General features: G+C 44.4%; 1 protein-coding gene across 6 annotated transcripts in view; it reads left to right on the forward strand.

The window, feature by feature from the left end:
- The window catches only part of RBMS3 (RNA binding motif single stranded interacting protein 3), a 2,259,106-nt gene that overhangs the window by 1,917,043 nt on the left and 322,980 nt on the right, over positions 1-19,083 (forward strand). The window lies entirely within an intron of this gene.

Below are 19,083 nucleotides of genomic sequence, written 5' to 3' on the forward strand. Positions count from 1 at the left end.
GTTTCTTGTTCCCCAGAATAAATACTTACATTTGATATAGTAGAGCAAAAGACATTGCTTAGCTGTTTGAAGCTATCCTTTACCACAGAAGTACTTATAGTTAGTAGTCTCAATCTGTCCCTGCAGGAGAGTACACAAGGACATAGAACTTTGTAGCGGTAGGCCTGGAAGGTGAGTGGACCAGGTCGAAGTGGTTGAAGTATCGTGGTGCAGTCAAAGGTCTTGAAGAAGCAGTGGCAGAACTATTACGTTGTCCTTGTGAGCTGTTAAAGAAGCATCATGACAAATGTATATCACTAAAGCAAATGTATGACCGGTTGCAGAATCATCTAACATTGCTTCAACAAGTGTTTGGGAACTGTTGCAGAAATATCCTGACAAATAATTTTTTGTTGATTCTAATTAACCATTGAAGTATTCTTGATTTAAGAAGTTGTTTTGAGTTATTTGCCACAGCAGAAAGAGGAACAACCTTGTTGAACAATTTTGAACTGTGGTTGGAATTCAAGTTGGAATGATTGTTGTCAAGTTGAAACCAAAATTACTACTTTGGGACTTTGCTACATGACAGGATGTCCTTATCCTTTTGGAACTATTATAAAGAATCCTGATGAAATCTGGTAAAGGGGAATTCACCCAGATTTTAATGAGAAACAGTTATCAGGTTGTGAACATCACTGTTATATTTGATATATACTAATAGACATTCATTACCTTGTTGAATTGTATAAGTGTGAGGGACAGAAACCTTTTGTTAGAGTGTTTCCTTTGATTTATTTTAGGCTGGCGGATCCTCATCAGGGTAGGGATAGTGAGGCATGTATCCAATGAGTTAATAAAATTGCATCTTTTGAATAGTCTTTACAAAGTTGTCTGCCTCACATTTCTGACCCCTCAAACCAACCAGTAGATTTATTATATCTTTTATTTCCCACAGGTATATTTTGCATCCTGGCTTTTGGCAGTCTTAAATGTTCTGGGAATATTTAATGGTTCATAAGAATTCCTGCCATGTATTACTGTGTGGTTCACTACAAGGACCTATCCGAGTAGTATTTTGCTGTGTATCTCTCCTTTAGCAGTTATGTTGTGTCCCTGGTGTGATTAATCAGTTTTTAACATTTTTTTAATTTTTTTATTTGTATATGGTTCTGGCATGAACCTTTACAAAACATAAAATCAGAAGTGACAAACATCAACAAAATCAAAAAATAATAACAACAAAACTATAAAAACAAATTGTCTGGTGCGATTAATCAATGAGGATTCTTCCCGGAAACCTGGACTGGACCCCTCCTCCTGTAGCCATGGAAAGGTAGACGCTTCCTGATCCTGACCCTGGAGGATCACATGTGAGAGAAACAAACCAGGAAGACTGGGAAACCCCCCTGTTTAACTTTCCCTCTAATGCCACACTTTTGATGGCAGTTTACCAAACAGCAGAAGATGAAAGAGCTAACTCTGCTGAATGGGGCTACAAGTCCCAAAATCCCATAAGTACTGAGATGAGAAAGAGGGCTGAAGAGGCATGCTGTAGCAGTAGTCAGGCAATTAAGCCTAATTTCCCACAACTGAAGGAGCCTGGGAGGCATAAAATACCCCCTCAAGTCCAGGCAATTGGAAGGAGCTGGAACTGTGCCTGGAATGTGAGCTGTAGCAGTAGTAGCAGAAGGAAGAAGGAACTAGATTGGAAAACTAAGCAGAAGTGGGAGAATAAGAGGGACACGAGAACGTGGAGACACCAGATTGCACCTGCTTGTTATGAGAGGGTCCCGTTCACCCAAGCTATGAATTGCAGAGGGTGCACAGTGGAATGCATGCAGGAGAAACGGTATTCCACATGTGAGCCTGATTGCCGTGGTTGCCATGCATAGAACGTGCTAAAGACTGAGGCGATGAGCAGATGTCAAGTCGCGGGTCTCAGGAGATAGAGGAGCTCCAAAAATGTGTGGCCAGACCGCAGACACCTTCATAGAGAAAGGGTGTGCGTCCATAAGAAGTCAGATGCAATAAAAGTTGTGGTAGAAAATGGGAAAGCAGTTCGACCCGCAGAACAAGTGTCAAAGAAGCAAGTGAGTGAAGTATTGCAATCTAACACCCTGCCTGAACATTGCCGGAAACAGTATCCAGCTCCTTGTTAACTTGACTGTGTAAAAGTTGTTTGTTGAAGCTGAAATACCCTAACAATGGAAATAAAGCACTCACGTATAATGTGAAAGTCATTTTAGTCGTGTGAGAAGCTGTCACTGCTTAAACTCATTGTTCAATATTTAGAAGACTGTTACTATATAAGGAAGTGATTGTGTGTCACTAATTAAGAAGAGTGAATGCTGCAAAGACCATTACTGAATACCTACCTAGACAATACAATTGTTGAAACGTTAATTTATGAGAACTACATCAAGGGGTGGTTGTGTGTGCCTAGTTTGGATTCTCAAAGAAAGACTCTACTCTGCTCTTTCCTTTAATGTAGCATACCTATAAGTTATAAGAAATTAAAGAGTAGTTGCTATTGAAGAAGAAAACAAGCATTGCCTAAGCCAAGAGTTTCAGCATATTAGCAGTGAAATCAGCCTTTCTCATAGTCAAATACCTATCTAAATGTTACTGTGAAGTTAATACCAGTTAATTGTGCAAGCATTACGTGAAGCTATGAGAGAGGCACCAAGGCTTCTGGGTAATTACTTTGGCTGATAACTGGCAGAAAGGTGCAGGTAACATTGGGGAAGGGAAGCTGGGTGCTTGTAAAGGCTATTTTGAAATTGACACAACCGCTAATGCCAGAGACAATGGAGGACAGAGAGAAGTGACTCTTAAAAAAGAGATTGGGTTGTTATTGTGGCAGACACACGAGAGGCAAAGAGGCTGCCTCTTTGCAGAGAGATAGTCATAGGAATAATGCCTTGCCCGCTTGAAATTGTTGAAGTACTTTAAAGTATGTCTTGTCGAAGCCTGTGTAGAAGTACACATCAGCTGTGTAGGAGTCCAAGGTCCTGAAGCTGTGGTGGTATATCTGGATGTCAGTGGATGCAACATTGTAGTATTCTATCATTGGAACTTTGATTAACAAACAATTGATCTGACTTTGAAACATCAAAAACTGATTTGAGACATGTCTTTCTTTTGTTGAACCTTAGCAGAATTGACCTTGAAATGTGGGCAAGGGAAATCACCCAGGACATTAGAAGGCTATTCAGAGACTGTGAATGTTGTTCATGTTAAGTGTTATTGCAATACATGTTATTATGTGTTGCTTAGTGTGAGGGCCAGTTATCCTGTGTTAGAGTGTTTTTCCTTAGCTTTGGTTAGACATGGACATCTTCAGCAGAGTAGGGAGAGTGAGGAATTTTGATTATATGTTTGTTAAGAATAAAATGGCATATGTTGATAAATCATGGAACAGTTGCCTGTCTCGCATTGCTGGCCCCTGACACTAGTCTCTGAAAGAGGTGTATACGTAGCAATTTTAAATAAATAGATAATGTGTGCCACTAATGCATATACAGAACTAACATGAATGTTCCCAGGCCACTTATACCACAGTCTTTCGCTGTGGGTGTGGGCGGATAAAGACATTCCCATGGTCTAAGATGCGATTAGTGTATAACCTGGTGCTGTTTGCATTAACTCCTTGTGACTATGGCTTGAAATTCACAACCTTTAAGGGTTCAAAAGCAAATCTGAGCTTTCACGCCAAATATGAAAAGCAGGGGGTAAACATTTCTATTTAATGCGGAAAGCATACATCATTTTCACCATGTGTTCTTATCCTGTTAACCTAATATAGGCAACTGAGAGTGTGTCTGCTTAATCCATTTATTTGATATTTGATATTTGACTAATGACCATGAGCAGAATATTTGTCTGCACATTAGAGATGTCAAAGAAATCACTCATTAATTTAGCCTCTGACATGACATGATAAGCTAGGCATCAGTAGTTGATTTTGTTTAAAATATGTATTAAAAACTTGTGTGAACATTCGTGCCTATTACTTTTCATTAAATCATTCATTAGTGCTTTGATATTCACCGTTCACAACATCTCGCAAATTTTAACATTAGTTCTGAATTTCCCGAAACAATAGTATTTCAAATTGTTATCCAATCATCCTGCGTGTTTAACATGCTAGTTATCTATGTTGTTGTGTTATTCAACTATGAATGTCAACAAAAATAATTAGCAAACAATATCAGTTTAAGGCTAGCATTCCATACACACTCTCAAATTGCTTGTATTATATGCTGGCCCATGCCCTTGCTAAGATCCCCATTAGCCTCTGTAAACAAAATATTGCTTTAATAAAAGAAGTACAACTTGTCTTGTGCAAATGTGATCTATTCCCTGCTCTCAGCAGCTGGAAAACATAAAGTATATGTTTCTAACTGAAACCTCTGTGGTTATCAGCATTAAAGGAAATGTGGAATCAAGGAAGTTAGAAGCAAAATGCCTTTTCTATTTTATACTTTTGTCTGCATTTTGTTTTGCATGGCTGTAAAGATATACCCATATTCGCGCCTGGTCACTTTCCATCTTCTGCCAACCCACAGTTGTTCTTCTGGGTATGCTCCTGCACAACCCTCCATGACCACCTAACCTGCTTGCTTTATCTTGGGCTCACTGTCTCTTCTACCAAGGATGCAGGATTTTCTGTCTAAACCCCCAGCTTCTACCAATTGTTTTTATATCAATTTTCTTAGATTCCTCATAACTATTAAGCTATATATAGAACAGACTGGCTAGACCAGTTTTTTCTGTACTTGTAACATCAGTATCAGTTTCTTGAAATAATATGTCCAATGTCTTTGGCTAACAGTCAATCTCAACCCTTCAGTTACATATAGTTTGACAGGCGCTCAGCCCAGAATGGGCATTCGCCATGGAGCGCTAGTTTGATCATCGTGTAGTTCATAATATCTTAGCATCTATTTGTTCTGCTTACTTTCTCTAACTTTTTAAGAAGTTCTTATTATCTACATATGTCTCGGGTCAGGCTGAAATTGCCATCTTTGGGCATAGCAATGACTTTCATCTGCTTCTCCAAAAACTAGTGCGCATGTATTTCAGATTGTCCATAATATTTCTGTGCAACAAGTATCTTATATTTATAACGGGCTAAACGACCCATGCTCTTCTTGCAAGGGTTATGTGTTCTATTATCTCTGTACTGTTTACTCAGATGTTTGGTCTTTAAGTGATTCTGTTCTGAAATGTGAACAATTTTAGATCATTTCGCTTGTGATAAATGGGTATTTCTGTTCATAATGCAATGCTTGATTCTACTGTACAAATACGTAATGCAATGTGTGATTCTATTGCACAAATCTGTAGTACAATTACTGCCCTTCAAAGTACCATTTTCTGCTTCAAGCGCTATCAAGGTGTTTTACACAGTGCCTATACTTCTATGTGCTATTCCTGTCCTTTTTTTACTTACAGTGAAATCTAATTTCTATGTGCTCTTTCTACCTCTAAGAGCTATTCTGGTGTGTATATACTGTTCTTTGCCTTCTTTTACTTGCTGTGAACAATTAATGTCTATGTACTCTTCCATCTCTCTTCACAGAGCCACTGATATCCCTCGACCTGACTGGTCTTCGTTTCCTCTCTTTACTGAGGAGTCAGTTCTCAAGGCCATTCTTCAACTTAAGTCCAGTGCTCCCTCCAATGTGATACCTCTGAGGGTCCTGAAGGAGATTACATCAGATCTCCTGTGGGTGATAACAGAGGCCACTAATGCCTCCTGTCAAACAGGACTCATCCGTCCAGAGCTAAAGGCTGCTACGTCATTCCACTTTTAATGAAACCCACCCTGGACTCCTCTGTACTAGCTAACTTCCGGCCTATCCTCTGCTACCAGCCCTTATGAAGCTTCTTGAATCACTGGTGGCCCCGCTTCTGTTTTCATTTCTCAAGCTTTCCAATTGCCTTGACTCAGCTCAGTCTGGCTTTAGGCCAGGCTGGGGTACTGAGAGTGCCCTAGTCTCTGTGCAGGATGATATGGCCAGGCTGGTGGATTCGGGAGGTGTCGGAGCCCAGATACTATTAGATCTTTCAGCGGCTTTCGACACGCTTGACCATCCTACCCTGCTATCCCGCCTGTCAAACCGGTTTATCCGGTCAGGTCTTGACTTGGGTTGCTCAATCTCTTCTGCTCTCCTCTTTTCTTTATAAATCTATTGATCTCAATTGCGGTGTACCACAGGGATCTGCTTTGTCACCCATTCTCTTTAATGTATACATCTGGGCCTTAGTGTGTCTCATTCACTCCTTCGGCGTCAGGTGCTACTCGTCTGCACCTAGATCCTGATTCGGCTCGATCTAGATCAGACTGAGGTGTCGTCTTGCCTTCGTAAGTGCCTGTTGGCCATAGGGGAGTGGATGGGCCTTAACTGGCTTAAGTTGAACGGGGACAAAACTCTGGTGCTGGTGTTGGGTTTCCTCCTGATCCTTCCACTCTGGGCTCTCTCCCCATTCTGGATGTGAAGGTTAAGACTCTGGCAGTCATTATGACAGGCACTCTATCTATGGTAGCCCAGGTCTCTTCCGTCTGTCAGACTGGGTTCCTCCATCTGAAAATCATTTGGCAAGTCCTTCATCTCATACCACCTTCCTTACGGCCATTGTTGATGTCAGCAATGGTATACAGTCGATTGGACGGCTGTAACTCCCTTTACCTTGTGCAGCCTAAGCGATTGATCTTCCGACTGCAACGTCTCCAGAATTTTTCAGCTTGGATAGCGACGGGGACACTGTCCACATTTCTCCAGTTCTCTGTCGCCTCCACTGGCTACCTGTAGTTCAACACATTGAGCCTCATTACAATGTAGGCAGCCATGGAATGAACGGTGCCGGTAAGGGACCGGCACCGTTCATTCTGGGCCATCACTATTACGAGGTCTGCAGCGGGTCTCACTAAGGACGTCCTAGACCCGCTAGCAGACCCGGATGCTAACAACGGGCCCGTCATTGTCATTAACGTGCCCGTTGTTAGCATCATCCCCATTCCCATCGAGCCCTATGGGGGCTCATATGGGAATGGGGATGTACCGGGTCCGGGGCCCAAGAATGGGAATTACTGGGCCTGCTAAAGTCGGCATGGCCCGGTAATTCCCTATTTTTGGGACTCGGTCACGGTACCCGGTTTGGCTACCTCCAAACTCGTAATGAGACCCATTAAGTTCAAAGCACTTTGAATTGCACATCGAGCGCTTCATGGGCAGGGAGCGGAGTACTTGCACTATAAATTCTCCTGCTATCTACCCGCCCGTTCTTTGAGATCTGAGTCAGCTGGTTTGCTCTGTGTACCATCATTTCGCCGCTCCCATCTGGGTGGACGTGCTTTTTCTGTCACAGCAGCACAGCTATGCAAAAAGCTACCAGCAGAACTGAAAAAGATCGATAACCATCTGCCCTTTATGAAAGCCTTAAAAACTTTTTTAACTATGATGGACAATGCTTCGTAAACTGTAATCAGGGTTTTCTCATTCTCTCCAGCGCCACGATGCCCCTGGGCGAACATGCGCTTTACAAGTAGTCCTAACATAACATAACATTCTCTTCAAACTTCTAAGCACTAGACATGACTTTTTTATACTTTGTTGCTGTCTGTGTGAGGATTGCTATGGGACTAGATTTGCAAACTTTCTTGTTATATACCAAGCATTCAAGTCAGAGGGGCTCATTACGACCCTGCCGGAAGACCATGGTGCTATTAGCACCATGGTCCATGCCGGTAAGTTACCGCCTCCGCCATGGAGAAAGGGGGAATTACCACCCCATTACAAGGTTGGCAGGGCGGTAATTCGCCCTTCCTCCATGGCCCTTCCCCATTCCCATTTTTGCCTCATAGGGCTCAATGGGAATGGGGAAGGCTCTAAGTACGGTGCCGCAAATTGCGGCACCGTAATTAGCACCAAGGTCCCTTTGCGGGTCCCTACTTTAACGGCTGGTCTACACCAGCCGTTAAGGTCGGGTCCTGCAAAAGGGACCTCGTAATCAGGCGCTAATAGGTTAACGGCGCCGCAGCCTTTTACGGCGCCGTTAACCCATTAGCGCCTGGGTCGTAATGAGGCCCCAGGTGTCCAAGTGAAAGATCCTTTAACCTTGAGTGCTTTGTAAGTGGAGCCACATCTCCCTCTTGCACATCTCTGCCTTTCCTTAATTGATGAAATATTATATTTATACAAGGTGGGTCATTGCACAATATGTAAGCATTCACTTCCTGTTAACCACCGGCCATGCATTGAGCAATCCTGAGCCTCGTTTCCATGCCTGATGTTCCTTCTTTCCTGTACTGGGAAGAGCTTTCTTCTGAAAAAGGGTTTTGCTTCATAGCCTCAAAGCCTTAGAGTCTATGGGCAGTAAGGGGTTAACAGCGCTGGTAAGGATGCCGGTGCCGTTAACCCCTTACTGCCAAATTACAAGGTCCCTTAGCGGGTCCCACTAAGGCCAGCTGGTAAAACCAGCCGTCCTTAGCAGGAGCCGCTAAGGGACCAGGGAGCTAATAACGGGCCCGTTATAAACAGGCCCGTTATTAGCTCCCTCCCCATTCCCATTGAACCCTATGGGGGCTCGAATGGGGATGGGTATTTTGAATGGAGACTTGCCAGGTCCTCCAAGGTTGGAATGACCTGGTAAGTCCCCATTCAAGGAACCCGTGCTAATAGGACCATGGCTACCTCCAAACTCATAATGACCCCCTATGTCATTTCTGTGCAAGCTAATCACAAGTTCAAGCAGCACAGCCACTTTATACAATGATAATCATGGTGTTAATGCTGTCCTGGTCAGGGCGTCATGCGGATAAATATACGACAAAGGGAAATATTCGTTCTTCACCAATAAGAGTGGGTGCCAGGAAAGGTGATGCACTTGCACATTGTCAAGCTAGTTTTCTTACAGGTGGTGCTTTATTTTTGCCACAGTTATTATTATTATTTATTTTGAATAAAAAGAGCAAATTTACATAATGTTGCATGCAGAAAAGGGTATTAATCAACGCAAGAATGTATGCATGACCCTCATAATATTTTAGAATACCTTCCAATTTTTCTGGTAATCCCTACCCTGTACAGATATCAAGGATTGGGTGGTGCCCTTTTCAACCTTTGCTTTGTAACATCGTTTCATCTTCCTTTAATGATAGTGTGGTCCTAGATCCCAGAAGCAAGACTGGGCTCAGAAAGCCTTCTCTGGATCCTACCAATTGAATGCTCCCTTCTTACTGAAGTTACCAGACCAAGCCAAATGTCTACCATTGCAGGCTCACTCATGTACCCGCTGTCTTCTGGGTGATCGCCAATCAGGTTCTCACCCAGTCAGAGGTGATATAATTTGAAGAATGAGGAAAGGTGATGTACTTCCACATTGTCAAGATAGTTTTCTTGCTGAGGTGGTCACGATCCAGCAAGCCATTCCCTTATTTCCTTTGGGAAACAGTTTGTGTACATAATGCTGTACACAGAAAAGGGCATTGGTCAATGGAAGAAACTGTGCATGACCCTCATGATATTTTAGATTACCTTCCAATGTTCCTAGTTATCCCTGCAATAATCAAGGATTGTGTGGAGCCCGTGGACCTTTGCTTTGTAATGACATTTCATATTCCTTTAATCATAGTGTCATCCTTGATACCCTCAAGCAATCCTTGGACGCACCATTGCTCAAAATGCGTTCACTGGATCCTAACAATTGATCAAGCTAGCATGCCATTACAAACGCCCCCTTCTTAGTGAAGTTAATAGACCCAGTCACCCCTCTTCAATAGCAGGCTTACTTACAGTCCCACTGTCTTCTGGGTATGATATGATATGATACATCATTTATAACACACCTGTACACAAGTGTTTCTAGACGCGACAAGACAAGGGAGGGAAGACAGAGGGAGGAGAAAAACAAACTTTCTTACTAGGCCTTGTGTCATTCATATTGTGCAAGGGCGATAACGCAAAGTGCAGGGGGAAGGGGTGCGGGGGAGAGGGTAAATGCAAAGTGCATTCAGGGCAGCATTGCTTTGAGTAAGTGCCGCCAGGGCAGCGAGGCTTGGGTGGAGGCGGGGGACTGTTGGCTTACAGTTACAGGCCCTAAGCGTGTGATAGGCCTGGAGGCAGCGCATGGGCGGCTGGTCGTGGAGGGGCATGGTCCCCAATGAGACTCTGAGGGTAGCCAGGCCACCAGTCAGCGCAGCAGGCAGGTGGGTCAGCAGGGGAGAGAGAAAAAAAAACAGAGATGAAAAGGAAGGTCTTGAGCTACTTCTGGAACTTCAGGTTATCCGGCTCAAGTTTGAGAGGGGCAGGGAGGCGATTCCAGAAGGAGTCACCTGCAGAGAAGAGATATCTACCCCCTACAGTTGGAGGAGGCTGAGCGAAGGGCTTGCAAAGGAAAATACAGTTGGATGTAGTGCAGGCCCCAGCCCCAGAAGGCCTTGTGGACAATGCAGAGTGTCTTGAACTTGATCCTTGTAGCCACCGAGAGCCAGTGGAGAGATTTCAGGACTAGAGAGATGCAATCCCTGAGACTGAGGCAAAGACGTTGTGCCAAAGTGCAAGGAAGCTGCATGTGTAGGAGGAGCCAAAAAAGTAGCAGCAAAAACATCAACTGACCCATGCTTCATGGGCCGAATGACTGAGAAGGTAGGTGGCAGTGCTGGGGTAGGCTTAACCTGGAGGGACGGAGAGTTTCAGGTTAGGAGAGAGGAAAAAGATCCAGTGGTAAAAGAGTGACTGCAGAAATCGACCAAGGCTGGAGCAAGGTTATCAATGTGGTCCTTGATTGTTTTGGAGAAGCAGAGGAGCACCTGTTTGGATGACACTTTCATAGATCGGATGTGTCTAGAAACTTTGTCAGGTGTTGTCTGAGAGAAAGACGAGAACAGTGGATGAGAGGGAGAGGCAGCCAGAGAGGGACAGTGAGAGGTAGAGGGATGAGTAGGGGTAGAGGAGATATAGGAAAGGATGTCCTGAGTTTTAGTGGTGAATTGAGAAGCCAGCGATGTACAGAGGGCCTGGTAGGGAACAGGAGAAGTGGAGACTGCAGAAGGATTGGCCAGCTCTTTGCACATTTTAAAGAGTTTGGCTGTGTTGTTAGAGGTCACAGAGATGCAGGCTTGGATGTGGACTCTCTTCTTGGATAGGACAGAGAGTCTGTATTGCCTTTGGAGCAGACGGCAGGCCAGTTTGTTAGAGGATACACCCAAAACCATCTGCTTCCTCTCAGCCACCCTGAACTTGCGTTTCAGTGCAGCAAGGTCAGAGCCATACCAAGAGTTCACTTTGAGGTAGGCTTCCAACAGATTCTTATGACAGGGACAAGGACATCCAGAATGTTGGAGATACAAGGATGTAGGTTATCAATGGCTGTGTAAAAGTGTGAGGAAGCTGCAGGCGTAGGAGGAGCAGAGAAAGTAGCAGCAAAAGCCTCCACTGACACATGCTTCATGGGCCGAATGACCGAAAAGGTAGGTGGCAGTGCTGTGGCAGCCTTAGCCTGAGATACGAAGAGCTTCAGGTGAGAAGAGAGAAGAACGTGGTCAGTTTAAGAGAGAGGAGTGATGAGAGGGTTAGAGAGGGGGATGTCTGAGGACATTAGAACATCCAAGGTATGTCCGGCAGAGTGTGTCGAGCCAGAGGGGAGAATGGGAAGAGAGTATTGCAGAGGTTGCGGAAGAGCCCTGAGGGGGGATTAGAAGCATCCAGGTCGATGTTGAGGTCTCTGAGGAGGAGGAGTTGTGAGGGTGAGGCTAGGAGGGAAGAGGAGATGTCAGCCAACTCAGAGAGGAATAGGGCAACCTTGCCATGTTACCTGTTGATGGCCACAGTCAGAGAGAGGCCAGGAGAGATAGAGAACCTGCAGACCAGGCATTCAAAGGAGAAGTAGGCCTGCATAGGAGTGACAAAAGCAGGGACCCTCTCCAGGGAAATATCAGGGCTACTTCCCCTCTGGGTCGGTTGGTTCTGGGTTCCGAGAGGAACTTGTAGCCACCAGGGAGTAGAGTGTCAAAACTCATGACAGAGCTGGCCGTGAACCCTGTCTCGGTGAGAGCGGGACATCCAGGTAAAGTTCTTCAAGGAGGTGGCAGATGTCAGAGGAGTGTTTCACAGCAGTGCAAGAGTTAAGAGTATCAACGTGGAGCAGGTTGCCACATTTGAAAGACTTCTGGGGTGGTAGATGGGCCTCAGAGTGGCCAGAGGTGGTAGCATGAGGTGGCATAGTAGCCAGAGAGGAGGAGGAAGGTGCCAGAGTGGCTTCAGAAGAAGGAGATGGTGGAGAAGCCTGAAAGGTACTAGAAGGAGTAGCAGGAGAAGGAAGGAAGTTGATAAGACGTGGGAGAAACCTATTGAAAAGGAGGAGATTGGGCTGAGGGCTCTGGTCCAATACGATGCCTTTCACATAGGCATTAAAAGAAGTAGGGTGTAGTTTAAACTTATTATTGTTAAACATCTTAAAAATCAGAACGTTAAGGGAGTGAACGGAAATCTATATTGCTTTTGTTGACTTTGCCCAAGCCTTTGATACTATTGACCGGGACTTGTTGTGGTAAAAAATGGAGGCATGGAAATGCCCAAGAGATATTCTCGCTCCATTATGTCCCTATATACCTCCACCCCAATGCAGGTATGCTTGACAAGAAATGGGCTCCTCTTTAAGAGGACTAAAGCAAGGTTGCCCACTTGCCCTGGAACATTTTAAACTATTCATCTCTGATCTTAAAGAGACTTTAAAAGGGGTTCACTCTTTCCACCCAGGCTAAATGGTGACCCAATAGGATGGCTGCTTTACGCAGATGATGTGATAATTCTGGACCAGACGCAGATTGGATTGCAATGCAAATTGAATGTTCTCCAAAAATATGGCCACTCCTTCGGTCTAAAGAGCAAAGTAGCCAAATCTGCAATTCTTGTCCTTCAAAATCTAAAGGGGAAGAAAAGACAGAAGTTCATCTGGCAATTGGAGAATGAACCAATAACCGTAGTAGACAATGCCAAGTATCTGGGAATTGAGATAAACTCAAGTGTCTACGACGCAAAGCGAGTACTTGAGTTGAAATCAAAGACCAGGAACCAGTGATACAGGGTTCTGTGATCAAAGGGGAATATGGAAGGTTTTCCTTGCTACCAGCTATTAAATTTTATAAGCAAAAGGTAGTTGCTATCCAGACCTATGAAGGGGATGCTTTGCTAAGTTTGTCATGGGAAATCTGGCCAAAATTAGAAGGCTATTCTGGAGGAAGATCCTCGAGCTCCTGGGGTTGATCTCCACAGCACTTATAAGACATTAATCGTGGTTGGTATCTTTAAATACTGTGGTGACCTGGAAGGCTATTCTTCTCTATCATAAATTACTTTCAGAGAACACTCCTCTACAATTCAACATTTTTTTTAAATAAAAAGGAGGAGGTGGGTTGGGACAGGGCCTTGGACAGGGCCTTGGAAAGCTGGGCTAATACCTGCAAAGGAATACTAGCAAAAATCAATGAAATAGAAGAACTGCTGATATCCAACCCTGAAGCAGTTAAAAAGAAAATCTGTCTTGAAGATTGGATCTCGACAGTTAATGAAAGGTTAATGAAAAGTCCCAATCTCGTTTATCCTACCTCGCTAAAGACGAGATCAAAGCTTTAAACTGCATACCTAAATATCTGAAGAAATTTCCCAGCCCGTGCCACAGATCTACCTTTATGAGATTCATAAAGTATTGGAGACCCGTAACCAAGTGGAGAATGAAAACTCATGTCGACTTTGTAACAAAATAACTGCAACACTTAAGCATTTACTAATCTACGTGACCTGAGAAGTGCTTATCCACGTAGCTTATCTGTGTAGTGAGCGCTTCCCCAGCTAGGAGTGCGGAGGAATGGTGGCCTGCATTGGGCCAGGGACTTGATTTTAAATTGATACTGGCATTAACAAAGCTTCTAGAGGACATTTTCAAACAGCCTAGCTGGACTCAAGACGCTGGATCTGCATATGAGGAAGAGGCTCTCTCCTTTTGATTTGTGCAGGTTTAGTGGTTTGTGATCTCCCTTCCTTTGACTTTTCTTTACTCTTTTACTTTTTTAATTTTATTCTATGACAGGATTGAATTGTTTTTAAAATGATCTTTGACTTTGATGGAGAAAGCGTTGTTAATGTTGGAAATACATTTAACTTTTTCTTTACCTTTTTGTACTCATCATGTGGCAAAGGTTTTAAATAAACCAAAGCCATAAAAAAAAAGAAAATTACATTAATGATGGTCTTGGAGGAGAGGAAGCCAGCCAAGAGGGCATCCTACCGAGGGCATCCTACCGAGTGCCACCATTAATGGGAGAGGAAGAGATAGGAGAGAGAGCCGAGACCATGTGAGGGGTCCATAGGTCTGGTGAGGCAACGACAAATAGGATTTCAGTAAGAGTCTGCCTGGGTTGGAGACCAGGATATCTCTCGTGAACCACTTCCTTCTAAACTTGGTGAGAGGGATAGGACAAGAGTAATAGTTGGAGAAGATTGGAGAAGTGGAGAGCACCATAGGAAGTACGAGGGGGAAAGTAGGAGGAGGAGAGAGTATGAGAGACAAAGGAGAGATGCACAGCTCAGCGCTGTACATTGCACATGGAGGGGACACAGCCGTAGGGAGCACACAGGAGGAGCAGGAGGGCATTTGATCCTTTTTTTTCGATCCTTTCACCTATAACCCAGCAGACAGGTCACACAAGCAGTACACAGAACCCCAGCGGGGTGGGGACCTAGAGAGTGGGTGAGAGCCTATCAGAAGTTCACAGTACACAATAGTTACAGTTGGAGGGGACCTAGAGAGTGGGAGAGAGCCTGAGACACAGTTAACAGTACAACAATAACCACAGTTTAAGGGGACCTAGAGAGTGAGAGAGTGCCTAATGGGACACAGTCACAGCACAGAAATAACAGCAGATGAAGGGGACATTGGGGAGGGCCACACACAAAAACAGCCACCCACTAGAGAGGGCTTAGGATTTCACAGAGACAGAGTACACTTTGTAGATCGGTTAGGTGGAAGTATACACAAAGGTCGCAAAAATGTAATAGAGAGTGGTAGTGGCTGCTCCCCACCCCCTTTCGAACTGCTCCTATCTTTTTGGTCGCTGCTGGTTGATGACTGTGATGCATACTCACACTCTGCGCCGCACCCCTTAGTCGCCAAACACCTACGTCGCACAACACTGCGCCCTTAGCCAAGGCGGACTTTGCCACAGAGGGCCCAGTCCTCTCTTCTTAAAGTATACGCTGTGTGGACGTAGCATAACCTGCTACGTTCATTCAGCCTGCATCACCTGTGGTTCTATGTTGCACGACACTGCACCCTTAGCCAACATGGGCTTTGCCATGGAGGGTCCTTTCTTCACTTCTTAAAGGATAGACTGAGTGGGCGTAGCGTAATGTACCACGTTTGTTCGGCCAGCGTCTCCTGTGGTGCTGCGTCGCACAACACTGTGCCCTTAGCCAATGCAGACTTTGATCGTCAATCAGATTTTCACCCAGGTAACGGTACCATAATGGCTATTTTGGATATCTAGAACTCCCTGCTACAAATTATAGAGTGAGGGGAGTAAGGTCTTCTGATACTACTCACTGTTTCGTCAGTGATTAACACTGTTGGCCATGCCTTGTAATATCTACCCTTTGTACCGTGCTAAAAATTCCATGAATCAGGCCCTTTGGGACCAGCGCATGGAATTCCTTGAACAGTTCAAAGTGACTTTTCACTGCTGATAAGTGACTTGTACACAACGTCACAAACCCTGATTCATGGCACTGTGCAAAGTATATTTTTGCCGTGCAAAGCCAGCGCAAAGTCATTTTTGCAGTACAAAATGAAACTTGCACTGCACAAATACACTTTGCACAGTTACATGAATCAGGGTTTGTGTCAGCAGTGAAAAGTCACTTTGAACCGTGCAAAGAATTCATGAATCGGGCCCCTTGTGTTTTGTGTTAGCTCCACACTATCTCACATCCAACTGCTTCCTACAACTGATAGGGTAGAAGGATTTAAGGTACTGCAAATGTGATATCAATTTGAATGGACATTACACGTATTGCCTCTATGAAAGAAAAACATGAGGATTTCTCTGTATAGAATATTTACACCAGACGATGCACTAACTATAAATAGTGACGGTCTAGAAACATTGGGAAGGCCAGTATTAAGATTTAAACGGTTATTAAACACAAAATAAAACCAACATTTTTGGACCCCTAACTCACCCTTTTATTTCCCTATGTCAAGTGCAATGAAACCGTATACCAAAAAAAGGAAAACAACTTATATGACCTGTATCCATTACTCTTTTTTGAAGGGTTTCACCATAAATGGTCTGTGTTTACTTTCTGTTCCGTGCTTTTCTGTGTAGAGCTTGTTCACAGGAAGAGGAAACGGCCTTTCCGCCTCTTTTTATCCATCTCCTGCTTCCAAGAACCCCCTTCTCCTGTTCTAGTATACAGCGGCTCTAATAATTTTTCCTGATGTTGCCTGAGCTCCCATCTCTTGAGTTATGTACAAGCTAATAATATGCAACCGCCCAGAAATATGGTAGCATTCTGCCTCGAATTCTAATGTTACATTATTGTAATCCTCAAATCCTGCTACAGACAGGTCGGGCCTGCAATGTAAGCTGTTCCTCAACTTATTTCTCCTGCTGATTAAAACCTTCAAAAGCACTGCATCATTTTTTATGCATGTTGGAAATTGGTTCCAAATTAGGTTCCATGGACTCTTTTAGAGTATATTTGCACATACAAAAATGAAATTTGCAAAGATTGTTTATGCATGCATGCTCACAGCGGTGGTGCAACTATACGAACAAAGGGTCTGATTCATATAATTGTGTGCACGCTCAAATGGGACTTGGCGAACCTTTCAGCATGCAAAAACCTATCACTGATTAATGGAACTAACTTTGCGTGCATTTCCATGGCTTTGCGCGGGTGCCTCACATCTTTGCGTGCAGTAGAGTGCTGTGCGCGATACTCTACACAACGTGTGGGACAGGCATATACAACAAAATAAATAGGGGGCGGAACATGCATATTCCCCATTCCCCCGGCAAAACGAGGAAGAATAAGGAAAATTATGGGCGTGTTGAGGGATGGGCCACGCAAAGAAACCATACGCCCATCCAAGCGCAAACATAACTGAATTCAAGGATTTGAACGCGCAACCTCACATCTGGAAAGGTCACACAACAACCTCATGATCTCACCGCCACATGATAGTAAACACAAAGTACAATGCGCAAAGAAAACAATGCGTATTAATCACGCAATGCACACCATTCCAACATCGGTCAGCGATGATGAATGCAGGTATACTGGGAGCCATCGTACATAGAAACAGAAGGAGTAGGAGGATTCATAGACCCCTGAATTTTCACACCATTCACTGCGCTGTTTGGAATACCAGACAACCACGTGTATGCAAGGTACAGGTTCCCTCCCCATATCATCCTAGACCTGGTCAGGGAGCGAGAGCAAGATCTTGCATCACCCATTTGCTACCATGCACTCACCCCTCTGGAGAAGGTGCGGACAGCCCTACATCTCATAGCCACAGGATACTATCAGCACACCACTGACATTGTAGTGGGCATATTCCAGTCCACACAATCCTGGTGCCTACACCAGGTCTTGGCCTGCATCACATCAAATGTATGCATGCATGGGCACATACACATGCCACACACACTGCAGGAAAGGCAGAGAGTTTGCCAGGAATTCTATGCTGTTTCACACTTTCATATTTGTACTTTGAACCATTGATTGCATGCATGCTGCGCTACAGGCCCCCCCGAATGAGGGAGCACATATGCCGCAACTGGAACCATTGGTATTCCATCAATGTGCAGGTCATCCGTTATGCAAAAGAAGTCATCATAGAAGTCAATATAAATTTTCCTGGCAGCTCACATTACAGCTAAATCTACTGCTGGTCACTACTCTACCGAGCCCTGGCATCAGGAACCTTCGGCAACAGCTGGTTCTTTGGTGAGTATCAACTGCCATACACATGCATGTAGTCACGTGACACACTGAACAACTGACCATGACAATAAATGCCAATAACAATCATCTACCTACAGGGGACAGTGCCTACACAATCTCACCATTCCTGCTCACACCATTCAGGAATTCTGCCACACCAGCTGAGGTAAGGTACAATGCAACACATATTGGGGCATAATGGAACAATGAAACACACATTTGGGGTGCTCAAGTCACATTTCCACTCTCTTGATGACTCTGGTGGGGTATTGCTATATGCTCCACCAGTAAATTGCAAAATCATTGTGGCACCTTGTGTCCTGCACAATGTTGCAGTACAGCATGGCATAACGGTAGAGATGCAGGAGGGACATCACCCTCAACCACAGGCACCACCCATACCCTTGGTTAGACACATGAAACAGGGAGAGGCTACACACAATCAGCTTGTGCAATCATACTTCACATAAATACCAGCCCCTGAGGAACACACGCAGTGAAGCCACATCCCTGGTGTCATTCAATGATGATTTGTAGCCAGTCCTCCCTGCCCATAACAATACCCTGACAATGTGTGTCTGGGAGAGGCAAAATGTGTGTGCCCATAGTCATACAATCAAATGCAGCAATCAGTGACATAGTCATACCAAGTGGAAACAACAGTATACATGTTTCACACAGCAAAGCACACAACAGAATCAGCAAAATCCCTGTCCACTTTCACATGCCCCATGACAAATAAAGTGCATGCAGACCAACACACATGAGAACACAGGTAAGAAGCCACAGTGCAAAAAGCAACCTGTAACAAACACATGAGCACTGCCCTGGCCACCCTATGTGTGTTGCACAATAACATACAGGTGGTCTGGCCAACCAATTCCCTGACAAACATCATTTACACAACACACAGCTGCATCAAAATAGTCTTATGAACTGAGAAAATAGCAAGCACACTTCAAGAAAAATGCACATCTCACCTCACATCTTTTCCCTTTCATGCCTGCACCAGCCCTACCCAGGAATCAATCTATGTTCCACTCTGTAGGTCTCCAAACCAGCTGACACTGCTGAGGTGTTGCATGTA

This window comes from Ambystoma mexicanum, chromosome 2q, assembly GCF_040938575.1.
Source record: "Ambystoma mexicanum isolate Mex_15411 chromosome 2q, UKY_AmexF1_1, whole genome shotgun sequence".
Taxonomy (NCBI): domain Eukaryota; kingdom Metazoa; phylum Chordata; class Amphibia; order Caudata; family Ambystomatidae; genus Ambystoma; species Ambystoma mexicanum.